Below are 13,224 nucleotides of genomic sequence, written 5' to 3'. Positions count from 1 at the left end.
CATCCAGGCACGACTCGATCCATATACGAAGCCAGGGAAAAGAGGAGAGGCTGACTGCGACGTCCACCTTCCGTCAGCCGCTTTTGCGATTATTACGGCCCTGCAGACGTCTACGGGGAAATGCCCTACGATATTGTTTATGGTAAACTACCACAGCTGAAAGCGGTCCTCAGTCTGGATGCTTCCATTACAATTCCACGTGCCAGCGATCGCAAAGAGGCCTGTCAGAAGATCCGAACTGAGGCGATCAAGAAAGCCACCCACGCACAAGAAAATCAAAAGCGCTGCTATGACAGATGCCGTAGACCTGCTCCTGCTTTCAACATCGGTGACAAGGTCTTGGTGCAAAGGGGCACCAGCGGGCCTGGCAAGAAGCTATTCCCTAAGTTTGACGGGCCATTCATAATTACTCAGTGTGTACGAGAAAATACCTGGCGTGTGAACACCTCAGATGCGAGCTTCACTCTCGATAAACGCAAAAGAAACAACTTTGCCGTGCATGTGTCGCGCTTGAAAAACGCAGTCGGACCACTGCAGGTGCAATGAACAGTAATTTCTTTTTTTTCGTTGTCAGGTCCGCAGTGTGGCCTAATGTAACGAAGAGCGGCGCGGCAGCTGTGGGCCGTGGGCTGGAAAGCGGGGAAGAAGTGGCAGAATAAGAACAGCTGGCCCAGGATCGGGTGTTGACTCTTGTTCTCTGTCTCGCTCATCACAATATATATATATATATATATATATATATATATATATATATATATATATATATACATATATATATATATATATATATATATATATATATATATATATATATATATATATAACGAACATTTATTCAGAAAAAGGCTCGGGTGCGTGGAATCGAACGTAGTACACCTGAGTTGTAAGTGCGAAGCTTTATTCCCTAAGCCACTAATGAGCACCTCCTTGAAGGTTAAAAACACAAGCTATTTAACTGTACTCCATACCGGTAGTGACGGGCATCTCAGGGGGAACTATCGTGTTTTCTGCATTACCAACAAGACGGCGCAATGACCACGCGTCTCCACATCGTCACGACGCGGCGGCACGTGCTCTCACCTCCCACGCGTACTTTGCTCCACGGAGAGTATGCAGGGTGGACAATCACGTGTGCGCTTGGTTATGTCGTAGTGGGGGCATTCGTACGCCTTTGCTAGTCTTGGGATTTCACCGGAATAATTTTGTTGCAGTTACCGGGCGCACAAGGTTAACTGCAATCGTTTCACAGTCTGCGTTTGCGAAAAGGGCGTGCGGCTCAGACACAGTGAAGTGACAACTGACACGCTTATTGGCGTTGATGTGTGCCTGTGAGCACGTTTCGTGCATCAATTGTGTGTGAAAAACGCAGGGAACATTTTTATCGGCTCGCCATTGTGCGTGTTGCTTTCCAATAAGTTAGAATCGCATTCATTGCTTCGCCTTTGCAGCAAACCTGTGACAGTTTCTAGACCATACATTTGGACCTCACTAGACCATGAAACCGACATTTAAAGCTTTCACCTTTAAAAAACCTCCATGTATCAACAGATGTGCGTCTACTAATATCGGTTATCACAGCTTCTTGCCTCTCCACGAGATGGCGTAAAGTAACGCTTGAAGTCAGGCCTGTTGACGTTCAGGTGGAGTACACGTTTCGGATGTAGCGCATGGTAAATTAATGCTGTAGGACGCAGCCGTTAAATTAGCGTGCGCAGCACGAAGCACGTTGCGAACGTACGGCCTTGCGTATGCTAGAGCTCTCCAATGACGAATTATTGGGGGAGAACTGCTCAAAATCGTAGCAGGAAAACCTTTTGTGACCTTTGCGCAGCATCGATTTTTCCAACTATCGATATGCGTAGAAAAAGCGTTGCCAGAAGTATTTGATTCGAATGGGGAGCGGGAATTCAATCACTGCATATGCATTGATGGCGATTTTTGCGGTATCATGACACAAAGTCACAAGGGGAGCGACAACTGAGACTTGCGATATGTTTGATTGATTGTTCTTGGGGCGACAAAGTGAGAGCAGGCGAAAACTTGAGAAGGGGGGGGGGGGTATCTCCAGTCCTTTCGGTGTCTATAGCTGAAGACGTCCCTGCGAATTGGTGGGCGGCTTCGCTGAATGCGAACCACTACTGACTGGCGCTGAAAAACGGGGTTTTATACAGCTACAACTAGCCTGAAGTTCCTGGTCTGAATAGTAATCACAACCACTAGAAGTTTCAAGGCGCCCTAGACATGAACAGGACACGGACAACGTTTACGAATTCTATGCTCAATTGATAATTGACCAAGATGCGACCTTTACGCTGGTTGCTGACATTCAAATGGCTCACTTACGCAGCCCACCCCTAGCATTTCTGAATACCATCTGTTACTATAGACGAGAAAAAAATGGGGCATCCTTAAGCTTCGGCTCTAAAAGATAAATGCGATAGCAAAACTCTGTCCCTTTTGCGTCTACCCCGAACACGTGAAATCGTTTCAAACATGCTATGTACCCACTACGTGGCCTTAAGAGAATATGTGCGCCGTAACGTGTGTGCCTTGTGTAGAGAGTTAGCGACAATAAACCATGAAGTCATTGGGATAAACGCATGTTCTGACACCCGATGGCAATATGCGGCAGCTTGGGCTAGTTGGTATGGTATGACAGTATGGTATGACATGTCCTTTGTGTCCTTCTTTTCTCTGTGTCGTCGTTTTGTTCTCGCGCTATAACTATCGTCGTCCGATGGCAATGTTCTCTTTCACCACCCATGATTTCGGCGATATTGCATGTATTGTAAAACATGCATACAGGGCGCATATGCTTGTCAAGCATGAAAGTTACTGGAACTGCATTTCCCAGCAGAGAAGGCTCTTTTCGCTGTATTCTCCAGCAGACGCGTGGCTGTGTGATAGAACAACCTCTTACAATGCAGACGACCTGGGTCTGATCCCCACTCAGATATTTGCATCGTTGTCGACTTTTCGGTCGCGCAGAAGATAATTTTTTGCTCATAACCAATGACGCTGACAGCGTAATTTCATGGAAGTGAGTTTTTCAAAGCTATCGCATAATTAAAAACAGTACCCACACAGGGACGATTTCGTCCGCATTTATTAGTACTTCGTGAAAGAGAAAAAGAGAGTGGAGGACGGAGAACCATTGTCGACCGCTGTTAGCGCGGACCGTCGTCGCCACGGCCAATGTTTACCAATTTTACCATGGCAAAGGTGGTGGTGCAAGCGGTGGTTCATCCGCGTTCTTCCGCATCATCCTAGTACGTGCCGTTGCCGCGGCGAGGCATCCCTCCTCCACGGCGCAGGCGGGATCCCCGGATACCGTAGGTGGCCAGCGCCAGCATGGCCCCGATCACCAGGCTGAAGACGAAGACCATCAGTGGACGCCAGCAGCTTGGAGAACGGGCGAGCGCCATTATCTCCTGGCGCATTCGCTGTCTGTCGTTGTTGGTCCTGCCGTGGCCGAACGAAGCGGGCGCTCGGCCGGGCGTCGCGTAATCTACCGACGGGAAAAGAGGCCCTGGACCCTGCGAGAAACAGAACTGACTTGGATTGTATAACGACGACACGTTTCGTTTCGCGTTATTATTACGTCACATTGGTTAGCCTTCTTGCACTGCGGAAGACCAAGAGGGGCACAATACCCCTCGCCCATTCGCGCACAGGCGCATCACCTAATATGGCTCAGTATGAGTACCTTCAAGGTATGAAATTGATAGGTTTAGTTGCACTCATAAAATGCGAGAAGTGACTGTCGACTTCGGCGTTGACACCTACGACCTAAACAGTTACGTGATTGCAGGTGGCGTCAAGATGACGTCATCTCTGATGACACAGACCTAAAACTCTTTTACGTCACTTCGACCACAGAGCTTGCCGAAACTAAGCAGAGAGAGACTGAGGCGCTGCGATCATTCAGCCACCATGGGAAATTTGCCTAGTCTTTATGGTTGTGGGTTTCGAGTGTGCTTGTGGCCTTGTTTATTGCAGTGTTTCGGTTTTGTTTCAACTTAAAGAATGAACCCGTGTAAACTTCGTGTCCCGATTTGAATGGGTGAGCCTGAAAGGTTACGTTGGTGTATCACAACTGCTAAACATTTGCTGAACTTCGTATCGTGACAAAGTAGCTCCAGGCCACGCGAAGCCGAACGAAGTCGAAAAAATGAAGGCTATAGGTACATATCTGCACTAGCCATCATTGTCATGCTGGCTAAACTGTCGCGTGCTATAGCCCAGACACTAGCTACTGAGTTCCCTCTAATGTAATACAATACATGTGTGGGAATTCTATTGCTATGGCGTCAGAAAAGCTAACTCCAGATCAGGCCTGTAAGCTGAAGGAGAACACTACACCCCCCCCCCAAACACACCCTCCTTTTACCAACTCCTATTGAAGTTTGGTCGGGAGGTGTTTTACTGAGAATAAATAATCAATATAAGTGTTTTTCGAGTTTTTCAACAAGTGGACCTCCCCCTCCCTTTCAAAAAAAATTCTTGCTAATAACCTGCTCTAGAGTATGATGTCTTTCAACTTCTATGACGTCATCGCTTGGCCAAAGATAAGCCAATCACGGAGACAGTGCTGGACCACGTCACGTGCAGAAACCTTTGAAAATCAGGAGGAGGAGGGGAAGGCGAGAGCCATATGTATTCTCTGAAAAGAAACAAAAAGCAGAGTCGAAGTAGATTTTAATCTAATACGGCGGGCACACGAACACTAGAAGAAATACGCAAACAAAGCAGGTGCTGCACTGCGAATAAAGGTGCTGCTTGCGTCGGTCTTTTAGTGTCAGTGTTTGTGTGCGTGCCATATCCCGTGAATATCAACAAATACCAACAAATGGCGTATCCAAGAGGGCGCGGAGATGTTTGGGGTGCAAACCTCAGGAATTTTTCTATTTTTCTTACCTAATTACAAGCACACATACAAACGCACGCACGAACAAACATAAAGTATGGTTAAACGTTCTCGAAAACAATTCTGGCTACGCCCCTGGTGCCAGCTGTAGCCCAATGAGCCGTGCTAATACAACATATTTCGATGTAGGGGAGCGATCGTATAGCAATATTATTGTATTAAACAATAGTTGCTATATATTTCATGTAGGTACCTAATACGACACGGTAATATCCTTTAAAGCCTGGGTTGCTTTTTGAGGAATAATAACCCGGGAAAACATTTCATGCCATGCAGTTTCTCTGCGACAATCCAATAAGCTTTAGCACAGAGAAATAGAAGAAGTGATGGTTAAGAAATGAGTTCAAATACGCAGAACGAGTGCAGTGAGATGAAACAGAATGACGAAAGACCAGATTATACACACTAGTGAAAAAATACACGTTCCTCAATGCGCTTCCTTTTAAAATGAAGATGTATCAACAAGCTTATATTCCTACCCTTCGCATCGTTATGGTAAGGTCGACTGGTTTCTGCTACGCTTCCATTCCCTCTACGACAGAGCGAAAATCTGTCGGTAATGGAGTGAGAGAATGCATGCATGTTCCATGGATTCTCTATAAAAATAATTTTGCATCTGTATAATATAACCACCACTGAAGCTTTTATTCCCTTCAGATGAACGTAACCACATAGACATTAGACGTCATCTGTCCTGAATTGTCAGGGCTGAATACTAATTTAAATAAAAAGGGACTTGCGTCCCTCAACATTCTCTTGGTTGCTTTCATTTAAAACCAGGCTATCTGAATGCACTGTCCATTAGCACGGGTTTGGGGGCTAGGTGAAGCATTTCAGAATGGGAGAATTGCGCAAAGAATACAGTACACCGAGGACACAGACGACGACACCTGAAGAGGTATCATCGTCCTAGTCTTTAGTACATGTGATGTGTTTTTTTTCTGCGCAATCCTATTCCTTTCTGAAAGAATAGACCGCGCTAACGTGCGCCCCAGCGAAAATAACCCGTCTGTCTAGGTGGTCCTGCAAAGTTTATGTGGGTGAGAAGCGTGACAAAAAAAAGGTCACATATAGTCTTCGCCTTCCATGCTGTCTGCGTAAGTCTTTCTATTGCGCCTATTTCTCCCACCAAGATGGGTTTCGAGTGTTCGATTTGGACCAGTACTAAGAAAAACGCACCACCAGAGCACCTGAAGGTGACTGGTCAAACGCATATTTAGTTTCCGCCTTTACATCGGTGTGGCGATCTACAACATTATCAGACACTTACGTTCAACGCACTGCTGTACAGCACTGGCTGCACAGTCATCGGATGCGCCCGGACTCCCTGACGACGTCCTGTTGGAGCTGGAGCTGGTGGTGCAGTGTCGCCGATGGAAGCCGGCACGTCGCCACCGGCTGCTCGTCGGGAGGACTCAGCATTAAAAGACATCGCGAAGGTTCCTCAGAACGCTTGCTTGCTAGCTTGATCCTTCACAACGCTTCGATGACCTCGAGGCGACAATGCTCTTCGTCTTCATTTTCTTTTCAACTATATCTGTTTCCGGAAGGAGACATTCGGAGGGGTTTTAGCTAGCCTAAAATTCTATGTAACTAGCAGTAACTAACAAGAATCAAGGTGCCGAAGATACATTGAAATATTACGATGCAATAACAGGGTTCTTTGTGCATCGGCTTAGGATCACTCGAACATGAACTCGTCTTCTTTTTCTTTAAAGTCGACGCACTGTCTCGCACCCCTCAGGACCACAACTGCGTTTATATGGGCTCCATGATCAGCCTACTTTGAATAAGCAATGATATCATGGAATGACACTATCATATAACGTTAAGATTACATCAAATAGTGATGTAATCACGTGAATATGACGATCATCATCTTTGGACTTCCTCGCGTTCAGATATTCAACGCCGACGCTCAACTTCCCGTTTAATGAGGCATCTAAGAATTAGAGGTGCACTGTGATATTTGTATAAGGCTTTGGAGGTCCGAATTCACAACACGTTCACTCTCGACCGGCTTCCTCTTCGAGCATGTGCAGTGCCAGGGAAAAGTGAAATTCACTCTTGCGAAATATTCCGGTGGGAGATTTACGATTTGGTTTACTGAATTTCCCTTCATACGTTTTATTAAGGGTACAAGAGCTGAAGGCGCGTGGCACCTGACGAGGGCTTCTATACCTATTATGTACGTTAACGATTTAGGAATGCATGCCGGGGTTCAAGCAATACCCTTTAAAACCCACAGAAAGTGGCTTTTAGAGGGCGTTCGTGGCCGGCCTTAGATGCAAACGCCTCTCCTGTACGTTTGAGTTTTGTGATCAGCCACGTATCAATAAGTCGATCGTGTAAACTGAAACATTATTACGGGATAGCTGGTATGTTCGAGGTTAGACATGTGTCTTACGTAGAAAATTATCATAGTAATATACCATATACTTGCTCTCCTCGTCTTCCTCTTCAATTTTTCTTCCTCTTTTTCGTCGCTCTCCGAGCACGTGTGCTGATTTGACTGGCATAAGATGCAATGACTCTGATAAGTGAGAGAGAGACAGTAGAAATAAAAAAGAGAGAGATCGATTCCATTCAGAACGTCGTCTACGCTGGCACCAGATTTTCTGAAACGTCAACTTGTTAAATATTAGTGAAGTTTATTTTCACTCTGTCAGGATACAGATAGACTGCGAATTACCGGTGGCACATATTCGCGTTCCACGGGCCGTATTATAAGAGTATGTGCTGCACGAGACTGGCGGAAAGTGTCGTAAGACATACGCAACAGGTAAGCCACGTTGTTCGTTTCATAACCTGTGTATGGGGTTCATTGTGCCCTCACTTTCTCCTCTGCCAATTTCACAAACACAAACCTGAGCAGGTGACCACGATGGCTTCCAGCTGTAAGGGGCTAGATAGATAGGCAGGCAGGTAGAAGCAGTTGAAGTGTTTTTCGTTCGCTGAGAAGTAAAGTATTTCTGACAACGGTAATGATGATGATGATGATATTAACAACTTTACTTTTTGTGAGATAAGTAGGCCCTGTACTTTCAGTCTGCGACACATATGCCTAAGCGACGGGGAGCCAGCACTCGATTAAAAGCAAGCAAATATGTATTATTCTTCGTAGAATTTTCCGCCAGCCGGATGGCTTCCTGCTGTGAAGTAGGGAGCGCGCGCCGAAACACGGCACCACAGGCATCTTTACTATTTATATTTGATTTAGCCCCTGGGGAGCTATCGCACTTCAACGTTATGCGACTGAGGCTGCTTGTCGCCCAATCAAGTATCGTCTTTCTTATCGTCGGTTTGAGCATTATATGTCCAAACCAAGTTTACAACATTCAAATTTGGGTGCACGTTAAAGAACCCCAGGTGGCCGAAAGTTCCGGAGCTCTCCACTACGGCGTCTCTCGTAATCAAATGGTGGTTTTGGGACGTTAAACCTCACATATCAATCAATCAATCAAGTTTACAACACTGCCAGATTCCAGGCGCCATAACGCGATTGCATCTTTATTGGTTAGGATTTTACACGAAAGCGGCACCTCAATCCTGCGTAACAAGTAATCTTCGACGTTCTCCGTGTAATTCTGCAGACGCTCGATGATGTTCCGGCAGTAGAGTGGCTCTACATTCAGGCGAAATTAGAATGCTCGGGCTAGCTTGTGGGGCACCTCATTACCAGAAACAAACGTGTGTGATCTGCTTGAAGATTGTTTTAATGCGAAGCATTTCTCAGCGAACTTCGTCGACTTTGAGAGGGTCTGTCTGTCTGTCTATCCAGCCGCTTACGTTTGGGTGCTCTTGTGGTCACCCTCTTAATTTGGCGTGAACCAAAATAAGGATGTTAGAATAAGATGGTTTGACAAATATGACGCGTTGGTCAAGATAAGAATAATGTCAAAATCATGTCGTGTACGTCGTCAAACACTTCCCGCGAGACAGTGGCACATACCCAGTGCCGGGTATGTGCCGCTGGTATGCGGGTGTGTGGCACAGGTGAATGACACTTAGGACACATGGACAATTATAACGCGCGAGCGCTGAGGAATACCCGACATAGCTAGCTTATACCCGACGAATGCAAAGAATAAATGTCAGGGTCCCAGCTGGAATCGAACCCAAGCATTCTGCGTGGCAGTGAAGCATTTCACCACAGAGCTACGCCTGCTCTCGGAACATCTTTTTAACTAGACGCTAATATTATTGAAACGTCAAAAGTGATTGAAGTGCTGCCTACACATTTTTATAAACATTACATACAGCCGTCACGTCGGGTTAACGTCAATTGTGGTTAGTTTTCATGCGCTGATGTGTATTTATGTAGCAGTGTGCAGGGCCTGCATCCTCGCGAGCATCAGCACTTCATATCATCTTTTGGTGTAGCTATTACACACGTTCCATAGTTGGTATCGTTGCGCAAGTGCAAACGATTGGTTATGTAAACATCTGCAACTCTTCAACATTTGTACATTAACTTAGCCTAATTTTATGAAGTGTCACTGAATAAAAAATAGCAACACGGTCACCTTCCCTCCGCATGCTTTGCATAACGTCGATTCCGAGATACGTGGGATCTGGCAATTTTTTTTAGCCTTGTACTGGCCGGAACCCTTACAACTTCCGGTAAGATCCCGCGCTTTCCGACATTTCAGCCAACTCAGAGAGGAGAAAAAAAGAGCACCAGGCTCCAGCACTAATCAAACGCTTCGATTCAATGGACAGCAAGTCAGTTGTGAACGTGTATGCGGCAAGTGGAAAGTCGGCCGCGGCGGTCACCTCGATCGTCGACGGCTGAGGTCCCTCGTATCGGCCGCCGCCATTAAAAGCCGCAACACGCAAACGGCTGAAGAACTTGCGGTATCACTCACTTGCGTTGGAACGCTAGCCAGTTTCATCATTAGCGAAAGGTTTTTTTTTAATTTGTTTTATTTGGCCAGTGTATCGCATTTATATGGTTGAGACATATTCGTACACAGGAGCCGTTTGCGTGTAGTCCAGGCTTCCGAGTGTAGGACCCGAGGTCTGGAACCAACAGCCAAAACATTTTTTTTCGGGGGGAAGCACCTTATAGCGTCTCCACTTGTCTCGTCATAAACGTCCCTCATAACCGGGTACGCCTGACAAGTAGTGGGTAAGTCCCACTACTTGGCACCAGTCCATACTACGCCTATCATGAGTTAAACATTCCTACTTACTAACATTATGATAGGCTTAGCAGGGGTTTCAGAATCTCTGACGAAATGTACCAAGGCGCTCAAGTTCCTCGTTCCTTATCTAAAATCAGAGACACAGACGTGCGTCTGTACGGTGAAGTGACGTATTTGAAACGCCACCTATTAAAACATATTTCCAAAGCGACGGTGGTTTGTAGCGTCTGAAGCAGCAAATAGGACAGACTTTATTGTGGCAGGCATCGGTGCATACAGATTCTTCGCCCCTCCCCGGTTTGGCGTTAGTGGAGCTTAAGCATCCTCTCTTTCTGATTGCGCAGTGATTCCTCCTCTACTTTTTTTTTGTAATGCTCGTTGGTAGAAACATTTGTGCCAATAATATAAGGTTGATACTTCAATGTTTCCAGCCGTTCCCACGATAACGACAGACACCGAACACGAATTTACATGTGTAACTTAATGCAATCAAACGTGGCTGAACCGCGAGAATCTTGCGGCATACCTGCCGCGGTGTGGAGTTTACTCTCTATTTTTTTTTACTTTCTAACTCTCTAAATATAATCGTCAAAAACTCACATACATGCTTCTTTTTAAATGCGAAGCATTTATTAGCGAACTTCGGCGACTTTGAGTGTATCTATCTATTATCTAGCCGCCTATACGACTTTTAGCTCTCCTTGCCGTTTCGATAACGATATCGATATCAAACTTGGTATGGCATAACATGTCTGTAGGAAGAATATATTTGAATAGTCATAACATGAAAACTATGTATGACATGTATGTCAATAATCTCATGATTTACATCTCATGGTCTTGCTGCTCTGGCGGTGGTTCCGTTCACATGACATGTTGCAAAACTGGTATGGCATGACATGATTGCATGGCCAACATAAGCGACAGACCCTTTCATGGAAATTATGACATGCGTATCATGTAACAACATGACTACATGCCACTTTCACAATGCGGTAGCTTCACATACACCAAATTCGGTATTTCGTGACGCCAACGGACGACGAAGGTAAATGACACGTCTAAATATGACGATTATGGCATGCGTGTCATGTAACAGTATGACTACATGCCACCCTCATCATACACTCACGGCCGTTTTGCTAGCTTCGCATATACAAAATATGATATTACGGAATGTGAATGAACAACGCAAGGAATGTTACTGGTGCAAACATGATAATCATAAGATGCGTGTCATGTAACAGCGTGACTACATGCCACGCTCATGATGCGCTCGCCGTCGTTTCGCTAGCTTCCCATATAAAAAATATGGTATTACGGGACGTGAATGGATGAAGAAGGTATGTGACTGGTGCAAACATGATAATCACGAGATGCGTGTCATGTGACAACATGACTAGAATGCAACGCCAAGGCGCGAATACACTTCGACGTGACCCGGAGCGCGTGCGCGCCGGCGTTCGTTTCGTCACGTCAGGCCGGCGTATAGCCACGCCAGGCACCGGTCCTGCCATGTACTCGCAGGCGCGCGCCGCACTGCGTTGCTTGGACGCACGCGCGTTTCAGCGCGTCCGGCGTCCCTCCGTCCCGAAAACAGGCAGACGCAGTGATGTCTGAGTAACGCATCAGCACGAAATGCAACATGTCGCATTTCACACCGGTTGCCATCGGGCCGGTGGTCACGTCTGTCGCGCCTGGCGTGAGACTATAGAGTTCTCGCGTTTTGGTAACGTATAGCGGTGCTGTGCCCAGTGTGCGCGTGCGTCAACGTCACGTTGGAGTATGCTGGGCCGTTCATGATGCACTCGTGGCCATTTCGCTTGCTCCACATATACCAAATCTGGTGTTACGTGACGTCAATAGATGACGAAGCTATATGACTGGTGCAAACATGATAATTATGACACGCGTGTCATGCGAGAACATAAAAACATACCACGTTCATAGCGTGCTCGCGGTCGTTTCGCTAGCTCCACATACACTAAATTTGGCATCACGAATAGATGACGAAGGTACATGACACATCCAAACATGATAATAATGACACGGAAGTCGCGTACAGCATAATTTATCTCTACTTCGTAACGTTGTGGTGATGTTAAAGTGACATATCAACCTTCACCATTCATGATTCGCATATCATCGATTCACACTGTACGTGGGATCTCCCTTTTTTTTTTCTTCCTCTTAGTTTCTATAAAAAGGTTTGGCAGATTATAAAAACAAGAACATAATTTGAGCATCTTCGCCGAGTCCACCAAGGACGAGTCACAGAGGAGCCAGTGGGCACCTAGATAGGCCTGATTGGCCATACGCTTTCGCCCTCCCATGTGTCTTTCCTCCCTTGCTATACTATGCATGGTTATGCCTATACCTTACTGCATCTTTTTTTCTCTTCCTCTGTGAAGTCGTTCTATCGCCTTTTATGTTGCTCCCCCTTGAACCATAACAGTGCTGCTGTAAGCTCCTACAGCGCTTATGAATTAAAGAGTAAATTTAGGGCTCGTTTTTCTTATTAGACAGAATTTCTTTGTTATAGACACAGACAAAGACTGCATATGTAACAGAAATTTGGTCAATCCCAGAACCGCAGTGGCACACTAAAAATTACAAGGAAACACACAGGTGGTGAGCACCGCACGTTCCAGCTTCTCTTATTATTTTCTGTACAGAATGTTTGGAAGGTAATAAAACCTCGACCATGACCAGTCTGCTGTGAAATGTAACTATTTTGATGGATCTTCAGCTATTTAAAATGTAAAATGCTGTACTACAATGTGGCTAACAATTTGCGTCAGCAGTTAAAAAACCTCAGCCTGTCATACCCCACATAATTGTTATCAAAATTTAAAGAAAATATTTTCTCCAAAGAGTGAAGCCTTGTGCTAGATGTATGATACACACTATTATGGCGAAACGCGAAGACATATAGGACGAAGCAGAACAACAGAACTATAGGTCCTCTTGATTCAGTCACTGATACATATAATGTACAAAACGAGAAGTTAATTTTAGTCATTAAATAACGCATAACCAGTATTGAGACCAGCACAGACTGCGGATACGTAAATTTTACTTTCGCCACCATAGAGAGAAAAGAGAAAAACGTTAACTTTCAGATGTAACGCTACTCGACGTAGAATAGGT

The sequence above is a fragment of the Rhipicephalus microplus genome, chromosome 1 (assembly GCF_043290135.1).
Source record: "Rhipicephalus microplus isolate Deutch F79 chromosome 1, USDA_Rmic, whole genome shotgun sequence".
NCBI classification, from domain to species: Eukaryota; Metazoa; Arthropoda; class Arachnida; order Ixodida; family Ixodidae; genus Rhipicephalus; species Rhipicephalus microplus.
Note: the sequence above shows the minus strand (reverse complement) of the source record.